At 38.6% G+C, this 26,118-nt stretch overlaps 1 protein-coding gene across 7 annotated transcripts in view; it reads left to right on the forward strand.

Annotated features, from left to right (window-relative positions):
• THRB (thyroid hormone receptor beta) overlaps window positions 1-26,118 on the forward strand; it is a 398,126-nt gene that overhangs the window by 1,111 nt on the left and 370,897 nt on the right. The gene's annotated exons all lie outside the window — the stretch shown is intronic.

Here is a 26,118-nt window from a genome sequence, read left to right on the forward strand (position 1 = left end):
TTTTGGTTTTTTGGTTTTTTACCCCTAATATAGATCGCTTCTTCTTAGCTGCGGTTGTCATTTTGGAGGATGATTTCCCAGTGATTATTGTTGGATATTGTTGGATAATTAATGGATATTAATCCATTGTTGGATTAATATTAGTGCTAATTCATGGGTTTGTTTGTTTGTTTGTTTGTTTGTTTGTTTTTAGTTTACTAAAGGTTAAATGTATAATTTTCCCCAAATGGGAAATTTTACAGAGAGGGTCTAGATGCTTAACAATTCATAAACTGAGTAAAAGAAAGAGTAAAGAGTTTACCTGAACAAACGAGTTCAGACTCTCCACCCTCCCTTCTCCACACATGTTTGAAATTTGTGAAGATTCAAATACTGTGCCTAATCGTGGGTAAATAAATTTGAAACAAAGTCTTCCTCTTAGCCTGTTAGTGGTCTTAGGTGCAAGTGAGATGCAGTTTTAAAGACCAGTTTTGAAGTTCAAAAACTGAAGCATTCCTTGGACAGTGTGTTAATGATAGAGCACAGCAGTTTTTATAATGGTAAATGTATTGGATCATGTAGACCTGTTGAGCAATATCTTTACACTATTTGGCTTTATTTTAGTTTAGTATGTTTATTGCAGTTTAATACTATGTAGCACGTACTAGATTACAAAGTAATAAAAATTGCATTTTAGTCAGAATATTCCGTGATTCATTCTGAAAATTCACAGTGACTGATCTGCTCCCTAATTCACTTCTGCTTACCTTTCTTATTCTGAAACAGGTCAGGGACTAAGAAACATTAAAGAGAAAGGTTTTTGCAAACTGAGGGCTGGGGCATGGGAGGGGGAGAAGGGGGAAGAAGAGACTGGTTGGGTTATGGACTTTGGGGAAGGTAAGTGCTATGGTGAGTGCTGTGAGGTGTGTAAACCTGGCAATTCACAGACCTGTACCTCTGGGACTAATAATATTATATGTTAATAAATAAATAATTTTTTTTAAGAGAAAGCTTTTTGAACAGTGGATGTTTTTAGGAGTTTTCATGCCAATTGGCTAAGGGTTTTAATTGAGGCTAACAGAAATTCAATAGTAAGCGATTTGTTTGGGGTACTACATGGGGAGGCATTGATGTACAATCATTTATTATTTGTACATGTTAAACTGATACTATCAGAATCTTATTTTTAATGAATGTCAAAGTTTGATATATATTGGAAGTGGGACCATCTGATAGTAGATATGATTTGTTTTTCTTTTTTAGTGAGTGAGAGTAAGTGCTACTAAATATAGCCCTAGAACTATTTTTTTAATGAAGCAATTCCTGTTGGCATTATAATGCAAAGGCATAATTTTATTGACATTGGAATATTGTTTTATGGAGTAACTGAATTTACAAGAGGAATAAACATTCCACTTCTCCCCTTTTAGATTCTTTATTTTGCCATCATAACAAATCAAGACAACTTCTTTTTAATCTAGCATTTTTGGGAAAAGGTGATTTCTTAAAATTTCCTTAGGAGAAGAGAGAGCTGTGGATTCCTTTTCTTTCCTGGTATCTTTGCAGTTGTTTGAAGGACAGCATGTGTGGAGGCACAAATGGGTTTGCAAGTTTGTTTTTTTGGAGTTTTTTTAGTAAGCTCATATTTTTGATGGAAATCTGAGTAGGGGTGATTGGTTTCTTTAGCTCCTTTTTGTCATTGTAACGTAAGATTTTGTGTCACCTTCTTAAAAAGCCCTTCCATGACCATGTCAGCAAGGGCAGTCCCTCATTCCTTCTTAGAACCATCATACTGTTTTTAGTTTATTTCTTTTTCTTTCTCTTTTTCCTCCTTCCTTGATCTTATTTGCAATCTGAATTGCCATTTAAGTTGGTACTTGTTGAAGACCTATCCCCCTGTCTAGAATCTAGAGTCCATGAGAAAGAGGCTTGACTTCCTCTGTAACTCGTGGTTCTCCAGCATCTTACATAGTGCTTGGCACTCAGAGCTGGAGAAATCTTTGTTAAATAAATGAATGGTTATGCCCAAACATATTCTTAAAAATACCTAAGCATCCTAAGTGGGTACCAACTGGGTACATCAAGACCTGTGCCTGTATATGTCTGTGTGTCCTGTGTATATGGTTCAGTCTTTATCTCTGTCTCCCCCCGACCTTCTTTATTTTCGGAGAGGAAAGGTAGTCCCATTCTATAAAGTGACAATGCTGCGAGTTATTTCTGCATGTTCTTCCTGAGGTCATTTGCCTGGAGTGCACAGAAATTCTCTGCAGCAGTTTGTCTTATACTTTACCTTGATTCCCTGAAGACATTGACCTTCAACTTCCTGGGGATCAACAGAATCTTGATGAGTTCCAGAGGCATTGTCAGTGCTAAGAGTGAAATTCCAGGGAACAGACATCACTGATGATAGCAGTGCCTTCTCCCTCAGCAGGTTCAGGCAGTGCCTTTGGCCTTGGAAGCCTAAGGGGACCAAGGGCCTGTGGTGGTATAGTTGCTCTACAAAAGTAGCAGTTGTTGGCAGGGGCAAAATCGGACTGTCAGGGTATACTACAAGACTGAAAGGGCCCTTAGGGGTAGATTTGAAAAGAACCTGCTGGTGAGTGGGTGTTGCAAGTAAAGTCATTCGACCTTTCTCCTTGGCCTCTTTTCACACTTCCATAAACAGACTCTGAACCAGAAGATTGTGGGAAATACTGCATTATCTGCATTTTCAAGGGACCAAGGTGTGATACCCAAACAGTCATCTCCAAATGAGCTATTCATGGGAACTCTTTTGACAATTGAGACAAAAATGAAATTACAATGGGTGATTATAGTAATTTATTTTTGTTTATAGAGTAGGGACTTTCAGAAATGTGTCTGCAAAAATGCATAGTAAAAAATCCCACAAAATGATGACATTGGTAAAGTGGTAGGGGAAGAAAGATCAAAATTTTATACAGGGGTAAAGATAATTAAACTGAAATCCTAAGTGTTTATTGCTTTGGGATATTGCTAAGCTCTCAGCTTCCCAGTGGCCAAGTTAGCAGGAAAAAACAGGGTCCAGAAATGGTAGGTATGCATTAAAGTTGTAAGGATACATCATGTAACATTTGTAAAGGGCTTACTATGGGGTCTGGCAACTAGTATGTATTTCCACGAAATATCAAATCATGGGGTGGCCAGTACTTGAACTTCAGTTGTACAGAAAATGAAGTGTTTGGTCATCTTTTATGAGAATAAAAAATGCATAAGGCATAATGATGAAAAGAAACCCCGTGGGAGTTTGTCTTTAGGAGTCTGAGCTGCTGTGGTTCAGCAGTGGAGATTCTGGCAGTTGTCCTCAGTGCAAAAATAGAGCTCAGAAAACCTAGAGGAATGAATGGTTAACATGTTCTTTAGGCCGACTTTCTCAAATATCCAGTGTCTCAGCCAGCTTTTGACTAGAGCAATCTGAGAGGACAGGACAGCCAGGTACTTGAAAATGACCCTATGGCCATAAACCCCCTGAACAAGTGATCTTGACACTTTGCTTTAGTTTCTATAGCTCTTATCACCCTGCAGAGCATTTTGGTTTTGTTTCCATTTATCTCCCCCTCTAAACTGGGATGAAAGACTATGGGTTTATTCATCCTTGACTCCCCAGCACCTAGCAAAGACCTGGACACATGGGCACAGGGAAACACTTGTTGGAAGACTGAGCGGGAGAAGGAAAAGGGGTGGTGCTTCTCTGTCTCTTCTGATATTGGTATTAAAGTGTCATCTTTGGACTTTTTTTTGCCCAAGTTGAATGTTCGCTGCCTGGATTGAATTATATGTCTATATCATAGCTAGAAGGGCTTGTTCTAGTGTCTGAACTAGTTGAGCAAAGGATGGCAAATTAACTCCTTGCTTTATTTACAGTAATTTTGATTATTTGACTTGATTTCTCATTCAATCTACAAAAATGTGTGTACCTACTATGTGCCTGGTTCCGCCAGTCATTTTGCAGCTCGGTGTGCTGCCTAGTGACCTGTAAGACAATATGCATGTATTAATACAAAGGGATCAAGAAATGGTCTCCACTGTGATAGAATAGATATGCCCATTGGGCATCCTCATAGGGCCCCCTAGACAAAATCAAGTTATTTTCATCTGAGGAGGTGATTGTTTTGTGGTTTCTCTAGCCTATGTGAATTCATGTAAATTGCAGTAGGATTCCGCCAGAATTCCCTTGGTATCCAACCTGTGTGGGATTGAATATATTTACACCAGTGAATCTCTGATTAAGGATGTTCACTCTTCACCTTAAGTTCTCAAATTTGTTAGTCAATTATGATGTTTAAGAAGTTGGGGAGGGGGAAGGATCCAAATCACTGAGTCACAGATCATGTATTTCCATATGCTTCTCTTAACAATCTGGCCAACTGACAGCTAGGCTGGTGCTTGTGTTGTTTGGTCCATACTGTCCTAATTTCAAGGGACTTTGGAGACTTTATGTGCTGGCAACCGTTCTTGTGCAGTACTATTTTTATTGAGTGAGGAACTGAGCTCTGCTGTGGACTTAGGTATCTTTTCCAAACGGCAAGTTAGGAGAGCCTGGAAATAAGACCCAGAAACCTTGACTCTGTGTCCCCAGAAGCTTATTGTAGCCTTTCCATTATGATAGTTGGACACTCTAACATAAACATATCTGCCTGTAACACATAACAACATATATTATAATGTGTACTGTGTATATAACAGTGTAACTGTGTACCACATATACAGGCGTATGTGCTGAGTGACAGTAACAGATAACAACTAGGAAAGGACTGATCCAAACTAAATTCCTCATTCAACTTCCTAGTTCCAAATGAGAGGCTCCATGCATCATGGTTTCTCTTCCGTGGGGTTTATTCAGAAAGTCATGCGTGATAAGCTGAGTGAAGTAAAAGCCTGGACAAAGGAATGCCAGTTGACAGCAGGTATATCTTCTTAATTTGGAAAATACACTTTTGTGACTCTTCCGGGGGTTTCAGGAATGTTTTTGTTGAGAAGAGTAGAGAAGATAATCATGGTTTTTGTGGCATTTTGCATGATCATGACATTCAGGAACCCATGGAATATTCTGACTCATGATGTACACTGTTCAGTGGCTCTCAAGATGGTTCAGATATACTTTTCCCCTTTAGACTCTGTTTTCTCAGATTTCAACAATGCTTGCACAGAATAGGTGCTCAGAAAATAATGATTGACGATAATGATTCTGACATTCCTGGGCTTGGGTCAACTTTTTCATATTTCTCTCCAATATGCAAAAGTGTGTCAGCAACTTGCGTGTCTGTGCAAGCAGAATCTGCCTCTGTGACAAGTGTGTGTCATGTTCTTACACACAGTGAAACAGGCAGTGCTTGTCTCTGGCTTCAGCTGTGGTTCCCAGGCCCAGCTTCCAAATTATGGTGAGAAATGCCACAGCCACACTGATTCCCAGGCTAAAAACCCTGTCATCACTTTGAGTCCTCATCCATATTCCTGAATATTTTGGCAAATCTTCATCTTATTTTACATTTTACTTATTTAACTAGTTACTTATGTTACTCTATGGTCAATTCTGTTTGGGAAATCATGAGTTTAACAACTTAATGCAAGAATTTTTCAGAGATTTTTTGTTGTTGTTGTTTATGCTAGGTTGTACTAGGAATTCCAAGAGGGAGACCAAGTAACAAAACTTACTTGGTCACCATATTCTTTGTGTGTGTGAGTGTAGGTGTGTGTGTAAAAACTCAAATGGCTGAAGTTCAGTGCAAGAAGTTGTGAGGTTCACAGCATTACACTTTAAAAAATTAGCCTCATTTGTTTTGAGCTCTGACTACATTTTATAATAACTGATCACTCCTATGAGCAGCTTCAGCCCCCACAGCAGAACCTTGCTGCTTTTTCACACAAAAAGTTCTATCAGTTTGTTTTCAACACTGATTCATGTTACCACTGTTGAAGTGTTTTTGCAATGATGTAAAAATCATGCTAAATTACTGTTACTTTTTAAATATTATAATATTTTCTTGACTTTATTTCTGATATTTAGATGTATTAATTTACAATTGCCAGAGAATGGTTTATTTCTGCCATATGTGGTTTTGTTTGCTTTTTTGAATTTTCACCTAAGCTTCACTATAATTTCTACTCCAATCCCAACATCTAGAGATCTGGAATAATGTGTTTGTATCTGAATTATAGCTATAGTAAGGGGAAGTATAAGGTTGTATATTCTTGTATTATCTGTCCTTTGATTAAAAAAAAAAAAAAAAAAAAAAGGAACCAGGGAAACCTTACACAGAAAAAATCTTTAAAAAAACACTTTCAGTTATGGCCTATGTGGATGATGAACATATCAGCTGATCCTGTAGTATAGTAGTTGGAAGGGATTTGAAAAACATCTTGTCCCCCTGAGGCAACTCAAAAACACAACACAACACAACAAAACCCCTAGGCATTTGGCTTCTTAGTTTGATCTCACACTCTATAGTTTCATAAACACAAGGTATTGTTAAGAGTACATTCCATACCCTGGAATGTACTCTACATGCATTCATTTCTGTTAATCAAGAATATATGTTTGGATTTATATTTACTGAGGTTGCCACAAAAATCAAGCCTTAAGGGGCGCCTGGGTGGCTCAGTGGGTTAAACCGCTGCCTTCGGCTCAGGTCATGATCTCAGGGTCCTGGGATCGAGTCCCGCATCGGGCTCTCTGCTCAGCAGGCAGCCTGCTTCCCTCTCTCTCTGCCTGCCTCTCCATCTACTTGTGATTTCTCTCTGTCAAATAAATAAATAAAATCTTTAAAAAAAAATCAAGCCTTAAAATGAGTAAACTTATTTTTTTTTAATCCTGTCCATCCTTCCATTCCTCTATCTTTCTATCTCTCCTTCTGTACCTCTGTACCACTACCCATCATCCACACGTCTCCATCCATATATGCATTTGACATCTGCTGGGTGCCCAGGTCTGTGGTAGGTGTGAAGACACAGGGTAAAATGTGAAGAGACATGATAAAAATCCTTGCTATGGAGATGCTCAGGGATTCCTGAGGCAATCTACAAAAGTTAATTTGGTGTATAACAGTGTTTCTCCACCTCAACCATCTCTGCCATAGAGGGCTACCCTGTGTATTGTAGGATGTTGAGTGGCATCACTGGTCTCTACCAACTAGACGTCAATAGCTCCCCCCATACCCCAGTCGCAGTTATCAAAAGTGTCTCCAGCTATTGCCAAATGTCTTGTGGGAGGCAAAAATCACCCCTCCTGCAAACCACGGGTATAGAGTAAAGAACCAGGTTTGTGGAGTGGGAATGTGTGCATTCAAAGCCTGGTTTTACCTGGCTTTGTTGCATGTACTCAGTTTCTCATTAAATAGGATCAGGTAGCATTTGACCCACAGCTAAGTGTTCCTAAATATTAGCTATTGTATTGATGGTAGAATTAATACTTCAACAGGCAATTATAATAAGTTCTATGATGGAGTAAGTAAGAACTCAGTGAGAACTCGGACCTGGGAGTGGGGTGAGTTCTAGGCAGTAAGAACACCATACACCAACATATGAAGTGGGGTAAAAGTGTGAACCCTTTGGGAATCTGCAGGAAGCCAGATCTGACTGATGCTCAATGGACAATAAATGAGGTTGTTGGAACAAGTAGGAGTCACACGGTGGAGACTTTTTTGGCCAGTAAGGAAGATAAAGTAAGGAAGTAAGGAAGTTAGACTTTGTCTTAATAGCGTGAAGAGAATAAAGAATGTTCAGAAAGTCAGATTTTTATTTTAGAAGCGTTCTTTGGGATAGGTCTTCAATGGGAGAGAGACTAGAAATGATGAGCCCAGTTAGAGACTCTTGGAATAATCCACTGAGAGATGAAGGCTGTCAGAACTGAGACAGTTATATGTTGCCGTGATGTCTTTGGGAACAGATTTCACTTTTTCCAAGATGTGGCAAAATTTTTCTAAGTTAATTCCAATAATGAATATTTTTAGCAAGATGGCTCTACATTTGGGAGAATTTCAAGTTTAATTTGAAAGCAGATTACATGATAGATTCTCTTTAGAATGTTTTCAAATAAAGCTTAATTTAAAGACCATCTCACAAACTATTCATAGCTGAATATTACTCAAGGGTTTCTCTGCTATTGTATACATATGTCTACAGTTCCCAGTCAGACAGAAACGTACTCCTACACAGCTACATTGAATTATTGACATTGTTGTGTTCAAATTCATTATTTAGTATTAAGTATTGATTTTCTGAGTGATAGAGATTTTATTTCTTTAATGATCAAAATTAGAGATGGATAGAGAAGATGAATGGATGAATGAATGAATGGGACATTATGGAAATATTACCAAATTGAGAATAAAACCATTTTGGACAAGTCTTTTCACTTATCTGTGTTTTAATTTTCTTAGTCATAAAACAGTAAAATTTATCTGGATAAATTAGGTAATCTCAAAGTTATCCTTAGTGCAGAGGCTGGCAAACATTTTCTATAGTGGGCCATATAGTATTTTCAGTTTTTCAGGACATACAATCTCCACTGAGACTACTCAATTCAGCTGTCATAGTGTGAAAGCAGCTGTAGATAGTATGTGAATAAATGCTCATGTCTGTGTACCAATAACCTTATTTACAAAAACAGAAGATGGGTTGTGGTTTGCTAATCCCTACTAGGCTGACAGGAATACAATAGAAATATAATATGAGCCACATATGTGGTTTGAAATTTTATTATAGTCACATTACAAATAAATAAAAGCAACCAGTGGATTCAATTTCAATAATATATTTATTTCACCTGATATATTCAAATTATTACTAATTTGTAATCAATACAAAAATATTAATGAGCTGTTTTAATTTTTTGTATTAAATCTTCAATAGCTGGTGTGTACTTTAGACTTGTAACACATTTCAACTTTAATTAGTCATATTTCAAGTTGGCTAGTAGCTGCTATAATTGGATAATATGACTTTAGGCCCAAAAAATGCAATTTACTCAATTCCACACAAAAAGAAATTATCTGCATTATTTCGAGTGATCGAGAAACTTTCCTTTTTTTTTTTTTTAATTTTGCCACATATATAGAGGTTAGGAAAACACTTCACTTTGAAATAAAGAATGCACAGTGGCTAAAACAGTTTATTTTTCACTCCTGTGCTGTTGAAAACTGCTCTTCCTGACTGGTAGCTATGCTCCACAGCCATTCGGGAGAGTCTCAGTTCCTTTGGTCTTGGGCTCCTCCTTCCACTTATGGCTGCCACGATCATGTCTTCATTGCATCGGACCCCTGGAAGGGAATGAGAGAGTGAAGTACATTGGCTTCTTCACTACCATGGCTTGACAGTGATACAAAACCATTTCGCACAGATTCCAGTGGTGAGAACAAATTGTGTGTCCCCACCTAAGTGAAGCGGGATCCATAGTCCCAACTTGACAGCCGCTGTCCCATGATGACTCTAGAGCAGCGAAAGAGGAGCAGGAAGTCCTTGGTGGTCAGGGAGCTGTCTTCCCCATGTACTACTCTGTTTTTAAACTCTCATCTGGCCTTCATCGTATCACATCACTGTCTTGTTACTTCTGAAGGCACTGACCAGTGACGAAAACATCTTGATGGCCATGAGGTAAACCTTTCTATTCTTTGGTACGGTACCATCCTCCTGTCTGACCTAATTCTCTTTCCTCACTTCCTTCTTATTCGTGTGGGGTCATCTTTAATCTTGCTGGACCCGACTTTTCCTTGTAGTCTTTGACCATCATTTTTATTGCCTTGGTAGATTTATGTGGATCATAAAATGCGCATAGTATTGGGAGTTTGCCGATCAATCTTGATAGTACTGGCACAGGATTAGATTTTCTAAGGGAAAAATCTTTGGTTTCTAAGGGAAACCAAAATTCAGAGTAGAGATATCAGGAAACAGAGGCCAGAGCTGATTCTTGATGTATTGACAGAGGTACTGAAGCCATTTTCCTGGAATCATTTTACAGAACTTCAGACTGTTTAAATAAATGACTCATTACATAATATCTTGACTAAAAATACCAATTTTCCTAGTATTTATCTTATTGTTGCTGACTACAATGGAGACCCCTCTTTTTTTTTTTAGACATAGGGGGTGTTTGCTTGTTTTCTTTCCAAATTACAAACGTGCTTTATCAAATATTCAGCGTGTTCTATAGAAGTGCCTCTCCTGAAGGAAATGTAAGAGGGGCATGAATAATAAAGGTGAGGTAAGTGAAAAGAACAAAGAAGCCTTTTCCTTCTAACTATGCATATTTTACCTTTCTGGAAACCTTATTATTTAATTATGATTAAAGTGTCTTATTCTAAGAAGTAAGGAAATGCAAAGAACACATACATCTTGGATTATTAAGAAATAAGGCTAACCAGTGATAAGAAATGTCATGCTGAGGACATGTGAAAGAAAAAGAAGTAATTGTATCCTTTTAAATTAGCCTGGGTAGGGTTGTCTTCAACTCCACAAGCCTATTTTTATAAAATATTTTGCAGTGCTTTCGAAAATTAAATTTTGCAATATTAAGAAGTTAATCCTGATAAATGCCTCTCAGGTACAGAATCCAGATAATTAATTCTTGATATTCCATAAGAGGGAAGAAATAATTCTCTGAATAATCCCTAACTTGTTACTGGCCCATCACCGGGGTCTCTGGGGTCCGGGTGACTCACAGTGTAGGTGCCGGTAATGTCTCATTCTAAAGTCCCATCACAGAGCAAGGAGAAGAAATTCTCCCCCCACACACACACCTCTGTTGGCCAAGTGTGTTGTGAAGAGGGGAGAACTGAGGGTTGTGGGTCCTGGATTGGTTGACGGCTGAGGCACTGGAGAGAGATCAGGATGTGGGGTGCTGGGCATCCACACAGGTGTTGAGTTGGATATCTGGCTTTGCCCCTTCTAGCTGATAGTCTCTCCTGCAAGCTACTTAACTGCATTAAACTTAAGTCATGCTATCTGTGCAGTGGAAAGAATCCTAGTACTTACACCATAGCATTGTGGAAGAGATCATGTAAGATCATGGTTATTAACCACTTTGCCAGGACATAGTGCCTGGCGAGTGCTCAATAATTTTATATTATCATTTTATTACTGCAAAAATTGTAAAATCAATTGCATTCAGTAAGCCTGTATCCTGGAGATCTAGATCACTGATGTCCAAAAGGCAGGAAATAAAGAAAGAGACCCAGCAGTTAACATCGGAGTTTCTGGAATCATTTTGCATCATTAATTATTCTGTGTTTAGTTTTATGATGTGTTTATTGGTACAGTCTTCTTTTTATAGATGACCTAGCATTTTTCAATATTAAGAGATATGTTCTATGGTCAATTGTTAAAGTTACTGAACCCTCAGTTTTGGAGGAAAGTAAGAATAATAGATGTTCAGTTACCTGCCCAAGGCTCCAAACTCTTGAACACACATTTGACTCCCCTGCTTGTAGTGACTATGATGTATAAGCTGAGTACCTCACTTCCTTTTTGTCATCGCTGCTACACCCCTCTCTTATTCCGATACTTTTCTACTGTTCACATTGAAATGTCTTCACTTAAAATCTATTACCTATTTTTCCCTGCTTCTGTTTTAACCGAGCTTCCCCCAAATCCTTCATTTGAGGAGCTCCCAAAACCCTGCCCTGATTAGTTAGGATTGAGATCTAAATTCTTTCTAGTTCTGCCCTGCTTCAAACATGCCATTTCAATGACAGGTTTTCTCACCCCTTTGTCCAAGGTAATATTACATAGTTAGTCAATTACTATATTTATTTCTTCACTGTGCAGTGTCCAAACCTCATATCAGTCAATGAAATAGATATTTCTTTGCCAGATTTCAAGTTCCAAGAGGGCAGGGACTGTGTGTGGAACAAGTTTAGTGGAGTCTAGAAAGTAGGCCCAGAAAGTGGGTGCTGAGTAAGGCTTTCTTGCTGTTTTGACCAACCACACGTAGGCTGTTTTCATATAATCAGGATGAATCTAATTTTAAAATGAACAACGTGTGTGTCCTCAGATGAACTAGAATATACACTTACAAGGCCCTGCTGTCCTGCATTATAAATAAGGGAATAGGTTGTCCGGCAGGAAAAAGCTCTGCTGTCCTTTTTCCTTTTTCTTTAAAAAAAAGAAAGAAAGAAAAAGCTATCCACACATAAGAACTGAGATAGAAGATCTTCCCATCTCCTCAACTAAGTTGACAAGAAATCAGGGCCACGAAGTAGATGCTCTCTGCAAAGATGAAACCCAGCAAAAACCCACAATCCGAGAAGAGTGGCTTCTGAGGGTTTGTATAGAAAAGCCCTTAAGAATGGCTTGCTGTAGATAGACCTGGAACTTGGCAGCCTGATTCTTCAACTTGTATAACAACGAGGACTTCCTTAAGTGATGGGTTCGAGTTTCTACGGGGACAACATTCTGAGACATGACTCTTGGACGGACGTGTTGCTGCAGTGGCATTTTTCACAACACCTAGCTTTTGTGTAGACTTTTTCTGTTTCTTAAGATCTTAGTGTCTCAGAGTTCCCATTACATGGAAGATAAATGATTTAACACTGCCCAGAACCGGTTTACAATTCACTTCTCTTCTTTGTCTAGCAGGGTTTTGAAATAACCGTTTCATTTTTGTTATTTTGTGGTTGTAAATCCCCACAAGTGATTCATTAAAGTTCCGTTTGAACCATGGCTGTGGTTGGTCTTCATCTCTGCCTCTTCCCAGTACTAGAGTAAGACCCCCCTCTAAGAGTCAAGTGTTGCTACTTAGTTGAGTTCTTGCCGAAGTTTGACTTTAGGGGCATCTGAAACTCATAGGGCTTATGTTTGCATTTCTTTCCATCCTTAAGCAAAAGATGTGGTTTTGTTTATTCTCTCAATGGGAGAGAAAGGAATGTGCCTGGAGTTGTGTTTCTGATGGTCTGAAAGAAGTGGGACCAGTGCCTGCAGCTCAGAGGAACCCAATGATTCTGTGCTCATGGACCTTAAGGATGGAAAAATCAGTCCCTCTAAAAACAGAGGACTCAGCTCTTTTATCAGAGGAACGTGAGGCTCAAGGGGCTGCCAGCCCAATATTCTTTCAGAAGACTTGCCATAAGCAGACCAGAAGATGAAAATTCATATGCATATTATTTTGGGGGGGAAGATCAAGAAAACAACAACAGGAAATGGGTAAGTCAGCCACGGCAGGGACAGTAGCCAATAAGGTGGCATTTTCAAACCAGTTACCACTGTGGGCACCTGAAGCTTAATCTCCCACATGAACTCTGGGAGACAGTGTGGGACATGTGTTTCATAGTTACGCCACCCATGATGCAAGAGAGAGCATATTTACTCACCAAAACCTGTCAGATGTTAGTTAAGGACTGCCTCCAGAGGCATTTGATTCCCTGGTATTTCAGGACTGCCGTTTGGGCAGCCGTGAGCACACCTCCAGGCAAAGGAATGCAGTTTTTGGCAGTCACAAGACATGCTGGTGGGCCCTGATGTGGTGCCCATGGCTATGGGCTCAGGGCGCCAGCAGCCTCTACTACACTTAAGCCTTTCTAGTCATGGGCATATTACCATGCAAGGCGTCCTAAACCCCCATTTCCACCCCAGGTCTCCTTTACATTCTGCTTGGTTCTTCAGAGGGGCAAACTGCCTTGAGCTGATGCAGTGGAGCTGACCCCACCAGCATTTGATCTAGGATTGACTAGAGAAGGATCCCTGGAATCAGGAGACACAGCCAGACTTCCTACCCTCTTGCTCAGCCCCATCATCTTTCTCCCACACTATCTTCATTCTAAGACCTTACTCTTCACCTGAGTTAGCCTAGTGGGTCTGGTGAGTCCATTCTCTCTCCTGATCACGTCTATTCCTGTCTGTGCCATGACTACCCCCACCTCCCCAAGCAGGATTTCTCAGCTTGGGTGTGATTGGTAGTTCAGAGCATATAATTCTTTGTTTGGGGGAGCTGCTCTGTGTCTGGCAGAGTGTTTAGCAGTATCCCTGCCCTCTACCCACTGGATGCATTAGCATTCCAGTCTTGGGTTGTGACAATCAAAAATATCTCCAGACATTGCCAAGTGTCCCCTGAGAATCCTAACTGTCCACCTTAAAACCACCGCCTCGGACCTTAGTTCCAAATCTTACTCCCACCCTCCCCCCATCTTCGTCAGTTATAGATGCCCATTTATTATTGTCCTAGTCCTAATGGGAGGGGTCAGGAGAGGCATTCCAAAATCCGGGAAAGGTGAATATTTTTCTCAGTTGACTTTGATATACCTCCTACTCCACCTTCCCATGCCCATAGTCTCGCCAGGAATTCAGAATCACCATCCTGGTCTGTCTCTCTCTTTTCCTCCCCTCCTTTCTCTTTTCCCTACTTGCACTATGGACAACTCCAGATTATAGGAGATCCAGGGTGACCCAAAAGTGATGGTGCAGACTTAGTTTTAATATCTTCAGAAGCATAAATGCTAAAAAATGTCAAATTTTTTGCCAAAAAATGATTTGGAAGTTCAATCACTTACACTTTTTCAGCATTCATTTAGCTGTGCAGATTTTGAAAAGTAAATTTTCCATTTAAATATTTTGTTCCCGTCTCTCTGATTGAAGATGGCAACCATTGAAACAATAAATTAAAATGCGAAATTTACTTCCCCAAATCCACAAAGCTTAATGAGAGTCAAAGACATTTAGATAGTGAAACTCGCAAAAGGTGTTCTTGTCTAAATTTGTAGCGTTAATCCTTCTGAAGATAGCACCCTGTAGAAGGAAGGAAAACCATGTCACTCTTCAAGCACAGGTCTGTGTGAAGCCGAGGCAGACCTGGAGAATCAGATTTCACCACGTGTGGGAAAGAACTAGTCCTCAGGGGTGAAACCAAGGCGCTTTGTGAAGGAGGGTGCTAATGCCAGGATGAGACATGGTTACAGGGAAGCGCTTCCAATCTCGCAAGGCAGGATCTGCGCCAGACAATGAGTTGTCTTTGAAAGTGTCTTCGCCAGTGAGAGCAGCAGCTGGGCGAACCTAAGAGCTCTGTCTGAACTTCCTAGATCTGTAGAGGCCCTGATTCAGATGTAATGAAGGCTTGCTTGAGTGTTGAGTGTTTGAATGAGCTATTAAGCAATATTTTATTAAAATTATTTCAAGTATACTCTGAAGGAACAGTGAACATGTTTTTGTTATCCTATAATAGGTATGTGAACTGTATAGAATCTTCATGTTGCTAAAATGAAAACAAATCAATGGTGTCCATATTCTTAAGAATGCTGTCTTTGGGGGGAATTTTTCAATAATTTGCCATGCTATAAAATGGTGAGATAACAAGTATTCTCCTTCACATATAGGTGTTAAAGTATGTGGTTTTGATTACTTTCTTAAACTATCCTGCTTTTTTCATCCGAAACTAATCTTTTTGCTAGTGAATAGCCTTTTAAGAAAATAAAATATATATTCAAATACATAATTTGAGTACCTCTGGAATATGAACATATGTTGAATATATACTAAATATATGTGATTTAAAAATCAATGAGAAAGAGTATTAGGCACATTATAAATAGTAGCACTTGTAATAACGTTTTACATTTATTTATTTCTAAGTATAGTAACTTACTCAAGATTAGGGTTTGATTTTTTTTCATAAGTTGTCTTTCTATTTTATCAAATAAAAGACTGAGTTCAATATCAACTTGCAGTGCTCCTATTTGTCATAATGTGTTTTTAGCAATTTTTGGTTGCTTGAAAAAAATTTGTTTTGTGATGGTTACAGTTGTGTAAACTAGCCCACCATCCTCAAGACCAGTGAGAACATGAGAAATTTTGAGGGTCTTGCCAAAGAGGACATTTTGTTCTAAGAACATTAGCTATATAGAAAAACAAATATTAATTTAGTTGTTTTTGATTTATCATATATGTTATGTTCTTTCAATGAAAAAGTGCAGTCTATTGTATTAGGTCATTCGTCTTATTATATTTCTACTTTTCAAATTAGTAAGAAAAGTGAAAGTTTCAACAGGCACCAAAGTGAATTAATTGTGAATTAACTGTGCTCATCTTTACATGTTTGAGGCCCAAACCTCTCCTTGTACCTCCAGTTCCACAGTTACCTATACACAGCACACATATTTTGCCTCAGTCTTCTGATCCATCCAAAAACTGGAGTTTTGTTTTGTTTTGTTTTGTTTTGTTTTGTGTGGATGAAGTATCAATGACAGAATCCTTGCTGGAAGTACTGTGTATTTGAATTATTGTAGTTTATTTTTTCCCCCACATAAGAAACTTAAGGAAAACAGTAATCATAAATCCTGCAAATTGGTAGATTTATCACAAAGCATAGGATGGCAAATAGTTTTGTGCCAGCTCAAGTAGGTTTTGGTGGCTGGTGCGCCTGAAAAGAATTTTAGGAGGATCTCTAGGCTTAGCAGTAAAGACCTGATTGATTAGCGGTATCTGTTATTGTTGGAAAAACAATTCGAAAACAATTGTTTGAGTGTTATGTGTTTTCTTAGCCTGTGCCCATACCTAAGGAGGATTAAATCCTCGAGATTTGTCTCATTATGTTGCTTTAGGCTTTATATTTTGTGCTTTTGAAGGGGTATTGTGCCTGTTCTGATTTGATAGCAAATCAGAAATTTCATCAGTAAATCAAGAAGACCATGAAAGAGTGTTTCCTTATTGGCAAGTTGAGTGTAATATCCCATAAAACAAAACACTTAGTGACTTTTTTATTGTGTGTTTGGTGTTCTGAGTTCTGAGACTTTGTGTATAAATACATAATATATTTTAAAAATTGAAATATCAAAACAGTTGGAAATCTTTCAAGAAGATGCTAGTATTTCAAAATAAGATTGAAAGACAGTATTTTCTATTATATTTAAAATGACAAAATTGTATATATTTGTGTAATTTATTACTTGGACTTCATGGTGTGCTTTATTTCTCAGTTACAATACTTATCTTCACAGGAAGCTTTGGCCAGCCTCTTGTCATGGAGAAAGAAAAGAAATAGACTATATGTGAGAGGAAAAGGCAAATGGGGAATGACAGGCAAGCACCTTTGGGTCTTCCAAGCTAGGGAGATAGAAGAATTTGGCAAAGAGGTCACACTAGAGCAAAACTGCAGTTGGAAGATCAATGAAGCCTGTGTTTCTTATTCCACCAAGGAAAACGGACTGTTCTGTCCATCGTTTGATTGGACTCCCTTGAAATCTGCCTCCGAGAAGACCTGAGTAATGTTCCCTTTCATTATTACTCAACTGTCTGCCAAACCTGGAAGCTCATAATTGCTTATATTACATGAAGGAACTATAAGGTCCTCAAGAATTAAGGAGGTGAAGAAAGAAAGCTTTTGTACAGTTGGTTTTGGCATTCTTTCCATAAAGAGTTGAGTCACCTCTTCAACAAGTCCAGGACTTGACTCTGTGAAGACTGGCAGAGGGAGCAGTAGGAGACAATTGGTTTTGTGTTCTAACCACTTACACAGTTGACTTTCCTTTTTTAGGGGCTTCTAGTCTTCAGGGCAAAATGAATTGTGGCCATATGTGTCCTCATACCTTCAGGGATTCTTGTAAAAGGGGACCAAATGCTAGATCTTTGTAGATGTTACAACATGTTACCACTGTGGTAGCTGAGATATATGTTGTTTTGATCATCAATAATGAAGCTCACTATTCTTTGGAATGAAGGTTAAGAGAGTCTCAGAGATCATCTGAACATCTTCTCTTTTTTTGTCCTGCCCTGTACAATTTTAATAGTATCAATATAATGTAGTAATGTAACATGGATGTGAAATATGGATCTTGGTAGACAGACCTGCCTGTAAATATGATGTCCCTACTAGTTAGCTGATGTGGAATGTTGAGGAAAATAGCTTAGCTTCTCTGAGCTTCAATTTCCAATTCTATAAAAATCTTAAAAAAAAAATGAAAGAAAAGCCTACCATGTAAGAATATGGAAAAGAGTGGTCATACCTGGAGAAGAAGTTATAGTATAAAACTAAAAGGAACTGGTCTAAGTAGCTATGCCTTGGAGCTGACAGGTTTTTGAGGCCATGCCTGGTTATAGGCCATTTTCTCCTGGTTGAGGGAGAAGGAAGAGTAGGAAAAAGAAAGCAACAAAGGGACACTTCAGATGAAGATCTACATCTTCTCTACTCATAAGGAGTTTTTTGTTTGTTTGCTTGCTTGTTTTGGGGGGTTTTTTGGTGGGTTCTTTTGAGATTTTATTAGGGATTTTAGAGCAAAGCAAGTTTCTCATAGCGTTCTCTTGAATAAGGTGGAGATAACGCAGTCTGATAATAGGAAAGTTCACAAATTGAACAACCATATGCGTGGGATGTCTTCATGGATTAACATCAGGTTGAAAGGGAATGATCTGCCAAGGACCTCTGGCCTTCTGCCTCAGCTCTATATGGATGTTATGAGTGACACCATTGAAAAAATGAATGACGGGCGCCTGGGTGGCTCAGTGGGTTAAGCCGCTGCCTTCGGCTCAGGTCATGATCTCAGGGTCCTGGGATCGAGTCCCGCATCGGGCTCTCTGCTCAGCAGGGAGCCTGCTTCCTCCTCTCTCTCTCTCTGCCTGCCTCTCTGCCTACTTGTGATCTCTCTCTCTGTCAAATAAATAAATAAATAAAATCTTTAAAAAAAAAAGAAAAAATGAATGACATGCTTATCAAATGTTCGGGGGTCACAAAGCTGGAGGGGAGAACCAGTATATCTCAAAACAGTCTGAATTTGAGAGATTTTGAGGGGCTGGGACAATGTGAGTCCAAATCAAGAAGACTTAAAGGAAGATTTAAAACCACAACCTTACATTAGATACACGTTGAGGGCCAAATTCTAGGACAATGCCAATCATCAGTTTAACATGAGCTAATAAGCAATGTAGGTACTTCAACCAGTACTGTGGTCTTAAGTTTCATTAAAAACAGTGGTTCTCAAACTTAAGCTGAATCATAATCACCTGATGGGCTTGTTAAAATATAGATTGCTGGGATCTATTCCTCATGTTTCTGATTCAGTATGTCTAGATTCTAGCTAGAGAATTTACATCTTGAGCAAGTTGCCAGATAATGTGGATTCTTCTGCTCTGGGCACCCCACATGGAAACTTCTACATTAGAAGAACAACTCTGCTAACTAAATCTAGGGAGATGGCTGTAATTGAAGCAATTTTGGGTCCTAATTTTCCATGAGGACAAAAGCCAAAAGGATGGTAATAATTCTAGAAAGCATGTAACATCAAGGACCATTGAGGTAAAAGGAGCTTATGGAAAAGGGAAAAACTTCAGCGGTATGGTAGCTGCCTTCAAACATTTGAGAGATCAACATGGTGAAGAGCCTTTGTTAAGAGCATATACATTGGAACCAGATAAACCTGGATTTGATTCATAATTTTGCCAATCTTTTATATATTTAACAAACACTTCTATGATGCTTATTAAGTACCAGGCACTATTCCAAATGCTTTACATGTATTAACTCATTTAATCCTCATAAAAAAAACCACCTTATAAAGTAGTTTCAAAGAGGTTGAACAACTTTGTTAAGGTCACATACCTAGTAAGCAGTGTAACTGGGATTCAAATCCAGGCAGTCACGTGGAATCTATGTTCTCAAATACTGTGTGACACTGTTCTTCACTTTTGGCTCATCTCCATTTAATTTGTTGTGAGTCCTTAATGGCATCCTAACTTCACTGTGATTCAGTTCCCTCATTGCTAAAATAGAGATAATCCTTGCCTTACAAGGTTGTTCTGAAGAGTCAAAAGATATATTTCTAAAGTATATAGCTTGTGTCTGGTATGGAGACTTTTGTAATGTTGAAAACTAGGAGCAGGGAGTAAAGTTAGTGTGTGTGGGTCTGACTTTGATAGAAGAGTCTTAAAATCTACCTGTCAGTTATGGAAATCCAGAGACAGAGCCAAGGCTTCAGCTGTGGAAGTATTTCTTGGAATCCAAATGGCCCTTTATAAAGACAGTAATGGGTAGCATCCACATCCTGAGGTGGAGGCTAGACTCACTGATATTCTGACTTTAAAATTCTGCAGCTGTGAAATACTGACTTCATTCATTTGAAAGTGTCAGTCTTCATCAGATTGTTCGATTATTTCCCCCCTTTGCTCCCTGCAGCCTTACGCTGATTCTAAAAGACTCTGGCTGTCACTGTTAAGGCAGTTATAAGTTACCCAAACTGTTTTCTATTCTTTACTCATCCCTCACTCTTCAGCAGCACAGACACCTGTTCATAGTCTGTTGCTCTTCAACACTTTCTTTAAATAAGTTAATAACATTTATTCTTACAGCCAGTAGCTATTTCTTGCCTGGTTTCCTTATACCTCACTTTTCCTTAGTAACAATGTATCTTGATTTTCACACCTATCTGAAGCCCTCAAATTTTAAAGCAATAGTGATTATTTTCAGAGATCTTTCATTGTACTACTATGAAGTAGTCTAAATGCTTTCCCTGATACACATCTAAAAATCTGATAAGGAAAACCAGACATGAGAGGGGAAAGCTTGTCTGGGGTGGCCTGGCTTATTGAAGAATTGTACAGCCAGGGATAGGACTAATGTTGATGCCAAAGCCTATGACAGTAGAGTTCACTTGAAGTGCTTTCCCCGCTCCTGTATGGCTTCTGCGTGTACAAGCAGCTCCCTTATCTGGGCTTCCTCAGGAATTAATTAATAACTCATGAATGTGTTGAGCTTACTACATGCTTGTAACTGTGCCAGGGGCCCATAAATTCAAAATGAATGGAGCTGGTCCTAGAGGAGGATAGATGTTTAGGCAATTACAGAGGCAAGGGTTACCTGCTAAGATAGGGGAAACCCTGGCTTTTATTAAAGGGCTCAATCAGATCTCTCTGTGGGAGATTATAGTGAACTTCCCAGAGGAGGTGATGCTTCATCTGTTTTGAAGAATTAGTAGTATTCAGCCTGGCAGAGTTTGTGTGTGTGTGTGTGTGTATGTGTGTGTTTGCATGTGCATTAGGTAAATGTGTGCATACTGGACACATGGCTCTCAAACCTCTCCCCTGATTAGGTTTCCAGAATCCTAACATTGAGGCCTTCACTTTATAGACAGTAGTTTGAAAAAGGTCTTTCCTGGGAAATCTGAGCAGCTCAAGAAGGAAGACCTACGGGGGCATCTGGGTAGTGCAGTCGATTTGGGCACCCAGGTCTTGGTTTTGGCTTAGGTCTTGATCTCAGGGTCATGAGACTGAGCCCCACACTGGGCTCTGTGCTCAGTGTGGAGTCTACTTGGGATTCTCTTTCCCTCTCCTTCTGTCCCTCCCCACCATGCACTTTCTGTCTCTCTCTCTCTCAAATAAATAAAACTTAAAAGAAAAAAAAGACCTGAATATATTAAATCAGAAGTACACTGAATTATGCCCCATCAATCAATCAATAAACTAAAAAGTAAAGTTGAGAAAATCTTCTAGAAAGGAGAAGAAGAAGATGGTGATGGTAAACAGAAGAAAAAAATAAGATAATTAAAATGTAAATTTAGTCAGCCCAACCTTTTTTTTTTTTTAGGATTTTTTTTTTTTTTTTTAATTTGAGAGAGAGAGAGAGAGAGAGGATGAGACGGGGGAGGGTCAGATGGATTAGCAGACTCCTTGCCAAGCAAGGAGCCTGATGCGGGACTCGATCCCAGGAATCCAGGATCATGACCTGAGGCGAAGACAGTCGCTTAACCAACTGAGCCACCCAGGTCCCCTGAGCCCAACATCTTAATAAAAGAAATATCAAGAAGAGAAAACAGAAAAAATGAAGAGAAATAATCTATGAACAAACTAATTCAGAAGGGTGGGCATGTGTGGTTGGAAGAGAGAGAAATGAGCTGCTTCTCATGCTCTGTAATGTGGAGTGAAAACATACTAACTAAAACCAAAATGTCATATACTGCAATCATGGTATTAGGAACATGGAGGCGAAGTTTTTTTTTTCCATAAATAAATGAAAGAGCTTAGAGGGGTTACCTCTAGGAAGGGGAGATGGAGAGTAGTTTTTACTACTTGATATTTTAAAGTATGAGCAAGTATAAATTCAAAAAAATAAAAATGAAAAGAATTTTGTTAAAATCTGGTTAAAGAGCAGACTAGAATAAGATAAGGAAAAAGTGACTGAACTGGATGATAGTGCTGATGAGGTCACCTAGCATACAGCTAGGACATAGAGGTACAAACTAAAGGAAAACTTTAAGTCCTCTGTAGGATAAGTAAGAGCAAATCCACCCTTAGACTCATCCTGGTGAGAATGTGGCCAATTGAATGTAAAGGGATCAGGGATAACCTCACTTGCAAAGAAATCAGCATTGGACAATAGCTAACTTCTCATCAGCAATGCAGAAAGTGATTTTCAGAATGCTGAGCAAAATCATCAACCCAAAATCTATATTGGCTAAAGTAGAAGTCAAAACTGAGCATAAATTGAAAATCTACTCAGATGAATAAGACTGGGCTAATTAACCTTGCTGAAAGAACTGCTAAAGGATATCCTTGAGTGAGAAGAGAGTTGGATCAAGAAAAACATGTAGGTTGCAAGAAGAGATAGTGAGCAAAGAAATTGGCTAACATAATAGGAAATCTACATAAGCACTGTTAGTAAAACACCACCAACTATAATGGTAACTCCTTTTTTCTTTTCTCTCTCTCTCTTTTTTTTTCCCCAGTCACTATTACTACCATTCCCCCACCCACCTAGCCTCTGGTAACCATCCATTCTTTCTCTATAGTTAGGAGGTTTTTTTTTTTTTTTTTTTGGTTTGTCTCTCTCTATCTCCCTGCCCCTTCCCCCCCCACGTTGCTCATTTGTTTTGTGTCTTAAACTCCACTTTGAGTGAGATAATATGGTATTTTTCTTTCTCTGATTGACTTATCTCACTTAGCCTTATACCCTCTAGGTCCATTCATGTTGTTGCAAATGGCAAGATTTCATTCTTTTTTATGGCTGAGTAATATTCCATCATATATCTATACCACATCTTCTTATTCCAATCATCTATCAGTGGACATTTGGGCTACTTCCGTAGTTTGGCAGTAACTACTTTGGTGTGTTTATTAAAAATAATAGTGAACTACTGTGTCATAATAGCATGGGATAAGGAGGAAGTAGAAGTAATATCTTTTGTAATCTTTGTATTACTCTAGAGAAGGATAGAAAAAATATTTTTATGAGTATAGTTGACATACAATGAATGTTACTTTAGTTTTAGGTATACAACCTAGTGATTTGACAAGTTTATACATTATCCTATGTTCACGAGGAAAGCTACCATCTGTCCCATTATATGAGTATTACAATACTCGTATTCCCCTTGCTCTGCTTTTTATAAGGACTTACTCATTCCATAACCAGAGGCCTGTATCTCCTTCTCCCCTTCACTCATTTTACCCACTCTCCTCCCCTCTAGCAACCATCTCTTTGTTCTCTGTATATATAGCTCTGATTCACTTTTTTGCTTGTTTATTTATTTTTTTAAGATTCCATTTATGAGTGGAACCATATGGTATTTGTCTTTCTCAGTCTGATTTATTTCACTTAGCATAATGCCCTATAGGTCCATCCATGTTATTTCAAATACCACAATCATATCCTTTTTATGGCTGTACAATATTCAATCCTGTATATATGCCACTTTTTTCTTATCAGTTTGTCTTTTGTTGGGTACTTAAGTGTTTCCATGTCTTGGTTATTGTAAATAATACTATAATGAACATAGAAGTGTATTTATCTTTTCAAGTTAGTGTTTTTGTTTTCCCTGGATAAATATCCAATAGTAGAATTATTGGTCATGTGGTATTTCTGGTTTTAATTTTTTGAGGAACCTCCATACTGTTTTCCACAGTGGCGATAACAATTTTCATTCTCATCAGTAGTGCATGAGGGTTCCTTTTTCTCCAAATCCTGACCAACACTTGCTGTTTCTTGTCTTCTTTTTCTTTTTAAGATTTTATTTGTTTATTTGAGAGAGAAAGAGAAAAAGCACAAGCCAGGGGGAGGGACAGAGGAAGAGGGAGAAGCAGACTCCCCACTGAGGATAGAGCCCAACTTGGGACCCAATCCCACAACCCTGAGATCACAACCCGAGTGGAAGGCAGCTGCTTCACCAACTGAGCCACCTAGGTGCCCCATTTCTTGTCTTCTTGCTGGTTGGATATACAAACTTAGGGATAACCTCCATAGAAAATGAATGACTTCCAAACTGGTGTAGGGGATTAAAGAAAATTCAATAAATTGATACAATAAATAGCAAGAAAGAAGGGAGAAAATGCCAAGGAAAAAGTGTGGCCAGTATAAAACAACAATAATAAAATAATACAACTGAAATAGATCCAAATATATATTTAACCATGATAAAGATAAATGAATTAAATTCTCCAATTTGAAGACAAAGATTGCCAGATTGCATAAAAGTACAAGCTCTGGCAATATATCATTTATAAGCAGCATACCTAAAACACAGTGACTCACAAACCATGGAAATAATGGATAGCAGCAGCTATATGAGGGAAATATGAATTAAAACAAAGCTAAAGTAACAACATCCATATTAGGTAAAACAAGATATTAAGATGAGTCTTAAAAAAAGACTATGCCATCACCGTTGGCCATTTGGGCCAAAATATAATGACCTAATTATTGGGTCAAAATTTAATGACCTAATGATTTATCTTTATCTATGCATTTCTGTTGAAATGCACCATATTTACCAAGTTAGTTCAACCATTTTTTAAAGGTGTTCTTACACATTTTTGAGGTGTCAATAACTCTTTTATAAAGGATCCCACTTAACAAATCACTGCATCAATGTGCTAAATGATGATAATATGACCTACAGGGGCAGGGCTATACCCATGGGTGTTCATTAATACTTAGAGACTAGTTGGCAATTCTTGCTAATCAACAGCTTCTAAGTCTGTCTTTCTAATTCTTGGGAAGTAGTTTGTCCCCCATGAGATTTTCTAGGCTGAAATCAAATATACTTTTGAACCAATTTTTATTCACACTGAAAATTGCCCAAGCAGATTGAATTTTAAACTTGTTTCATGTAGCTGTATCATAATTACCCATGCCTTTTAAAATTTAATATCAGCAGGGTCTTTAAGGATTATTATTAAGTTTAAAAATGAGATGGTGTAAAGCGAGCTCTTTCACCCCTTCTTCAAATACTTTTTCTACCCACAAAGTTATGTAGAAATCTTAATCCGTTTAACATTCTGTTAAGGTTTCAGATACTTCTTCCTCCCTTCTTAACTGGCCCTTGCTTACAGAAAACAGCCCCGTGTTCTTACTAATCAGGCCAAACCAATCTCTTTGTCAATAGCAGGGCCCAAAGAGATAACTGTGGGATGAGTCTCCCCTCCGTCCAGGAGAGAAGCCAAATTGTGTAACCCTACAGTAGGGACAGGAGCAGGGTTACACGGTGTGGGTGGAAAATTGCTCTTGCTCATGCATAGAAGCAGATCAGTTTTGGGTACTAGCTCCTCTGGGTGCCTTGCCCAGAAGGGGGTGGGGCTGGTAGCCTGAGAAACTGGGTATTTTTCCCAGGCTTCTGGGTCACTGCTTGCCGCCTTTCAATGCTTTTTAAAAAGCACCTCGAGGAAACTTCTCATTGGCAGCTGTAGAACCTGCCAGTTCCAGGGGAAGAATCTGGGAAGGACCAAAGAATTTTCTTCCCTCTCTCTTTTTCATGGCTCATAGAAAGTGGGTTTCAGGACATTCATTTTAGACACAGGGCCAAAAGGTAGCAGTTTAAAACACGTTTTGTTCTGTTTGGATTTTTAGGCTTCAAGTAATCTGATTTCCTTGCTACTTATCATGTAAAACAATTTTAATCACATAGGTATTTTCCTGATATTTAATAGTTTGGTCCAGAGCACGACGATGTTAGCAATACCTTGCTCCCAGAATGCTGTGAGTGATAGTTCCATCTAAGAATTTCCTTAAGAAAACCATCGACTTCTCAGAACAAGAGTCTGTTCTATTTGACTTGAGTCGTTTATTCCAGATTCACAGCCATCAATTCTGGGATTTTTTTTTTCTTTTTACTGATTTGTTTAGGTCAAATAAAATGTGAGTCCCTTTTAAAGGTAAATTATATACAGATGGTTCAGTTTTTTTGTGAGCCCATGTGTATAACTGAGCCCCTTACCCATTTCAAA

The sequence above is a fragment of the Mustela nigripes genome, chromosome 2, assembly GCF_022355385.1.
Source record: "Mustela nigripes isolate SB6536 chromosome 2, MUSNIG.SB6536, whole genome shotgun sequence".
Classification (NCBI taxonomy): Eukaryota; Metazoa; Chordata; class Mammalia; order Carnivora; family Mustelidae; genus Mustela; species Mustela nigripes.